Here is a 2,596-nt window from a genome sequence, read left to right on the forward strand (position 1 = left end):
TGGTAACGCCTCACCACAAATGTGTTGTGCCAGCTGTGCTTTAATATAGTGATGTGAGAAAGGTTCCTAAGGTTTAATATATTTTTTAAAAATTAATCTCCTCCATACCAGGTTCTAAGGTTATTTAAATACAACCTCAACAGAACAACAGCACATCCTCCTAAAACCTATTCATTTATTTCCTCTGTAGTGGACTTTTGGTTTTGGTTTATATGTTTTGACTTATTTCAGCTACCCTACCAAAGGTTAAACTGAATGATAATTTTATCCCTCTCTAGGATCTCCAGGATATGACACATTATTTGTTTAACAAAACTTTATTTAGGCTTGTTTTCCAGCAAGAAAACCGGAGCTTGCTGTCGTTGAGCTGACCACGAACCCCTCTGGATACCACAGCAGCAGCAAATCTGCAACAGAATGACTGAAAAAGAAAAGGCAGGCTTTGGCAGGAGCTTCAGGGAGCTGTGCACGAATGAAAGAAGCTGTAAAGAAGAGTGGGTGAAAATTCTTCCGCAAGGATGCAAGGGTCTGATAAAGACATGCAGACGTCATGTTTTCTGATGTGCTAATAAATCTTTCATCTAACTAAGTTAGACTATACTTTCATTGTTACTATATTTTTATATTTCTTAGCATCTGCATACAGAACTACAAATCATTGAAGTCTGTTGTATATCATGTGAAACAGAGAAGTAAGCCATTGAAATCATGCTCTGATAGAAGCTTATTAAACTTAATCTATGATTGATACATATGACATATTCATGTGTAACATAATAAAGCAGCACTTTGTCTAGCCTGACTTATTCAGAAGACTAGCAGACACTCTGACAACATCATCCAGTTGGATAGTTCAGTTATCTTTAATCTTTACATGGAGGAATATAGAAATGTCATCAGTAAGTCTAATCAGTTTTCAAGCTGGTTGATCTCACGTCCCGACCTCTGTAAGTCAATAAGTAGATCACAGCAAGCAACAAAAAGCTGCCGAATCATCTCCTGTTTGATCTCATTAACACAGCAGTGGCTCATTGTTCAGGAATTTCTTACTGTCTGTGACATTTCACAGACTCCCTTCATTGTGTACCTGCTGCCAGTCTGTTCAAGGGTTATTTGGACAGTCTGTGTTACATTATAAGACCAACAGTGGCTGAGAATCTTTCTGCCTCTAGGTGAGCTCTGAATGTACTCTTTGGGATAATATTTTAGCTTCAGATGAGAAAAAATGTATCTGTAAACAAGTGAACATTGTAAAACACCAGCAGAGGGATTGTTTGATTAATTGTTGCATTGGGAGTAGCTGTCCCATAAAAAGAGATCAGGTGTAAAAACCAGTGTCTCAAAAGGATCTCTTTTTAACAGGGTTTGGGTACGCCTGCTGTATTTGCGCTTGTACCTTAAACAAAAGAGGGTGTTGATCTTTTCCAGATCATTACTCACTGCGAGAATTAGCAATTATTACAATTCTAAGTCTATGTTTATTTACACATGGTCCATGTAAACAAGCTACAGTGGCTAGTCATGTGTTTGTTTTGCTCCTTCTGCAACTCCCAGTGAGCTTCAAATCCAGATTATAACATGTCTGCAATGCAGCTCCCAAAGATGTGGGCGAAAGGTTGACTCATGGTACAGCTGATCAAAAGAAGTTACTCCACGTGTTTGGCTCAAATATCCCTTATTTAAGTTGTGTGTTAATTATCCTTTATAGCTTGGAAGACATAAACAAAGTTGGTCACTTTTTAATTTCTTAATACACTTAGATCCATGTGTTTACAAACAAATAATGTAATCAATATATGATTGACATGCAGAATTTCAGCTTTGGAAACAGTAAGACAGTGTTTATTGATGACATGACTGCTGATAAATGTAGCAGGATTAATTGTGAAGTGTACAGGGCTACGCTTTCTGCTCAGATTCAGCCAAATGCTGCAAAACCGATCAGACCAAGCTTCACAGTGCAAATGGATAATGACCTAGAGTATGCTGCAAAAGCAAAGCAAGAGTTTCTTGGAGATATAAACGTTCTTCAATCTCAAAGTCAGTCACATGATCTCAACTCAATGGAGCATGCTTTTCAGTTACTGAAAGACCCACAGACAACAGGATTTGAAGGTGGCTGCTGTAAAGGCCTATCAGAGCATCCCAAAAGACGACTTTTTGCGATGTCCAAAAATGATCTCCTAACTAAAAACTGTATTTCTAAAATCCAAAATATGTTAGTTTCTCCAATGACGTGTGGACCTCTGAATATATTCAGAGGTTCATAGGTTACATTTTAAAAAAATACACTACTGTGAAAAAAAAGTCTGTATTTCACTTGATAGCCGTTTATTAAATGTTTTTAATGGCTAGTATGTGCATTAAGTATATAATATAAGGTAAACATGCAAAACTACAAACATATATCTCTGATAAGCCATATTCATTCGAAACAAAGGGTATTGACGTTCACGTCAGTTGTTACTGACTCTTTTATTTATTTGTTATTGCTAGATTATTGCGGCGAGGCCCTTTAATAAAACTATAAACATTTCCATGTGACTCTTGAACGCCACTTGAGCGTCCTATTCTCCTCTGATTGGTTAGTTCAGAC

This window comes from Neolamprologus multifasciatus, chromosome 7 (assembly GCF_963576455.1).
Source record: "Neolamprologus multifasciatus chromosome 7, fNeoMul1.2, whole genome shotgun sequence".
In the NCBI taxonomy this organism is placed as follows: domain Eukaryota; kingdom Metazoa; phylum Chordata; class Actinopteri; order Cichliformes; family Cichlidae; genus Neolamprologus; species Neolamprologus multifasciatus.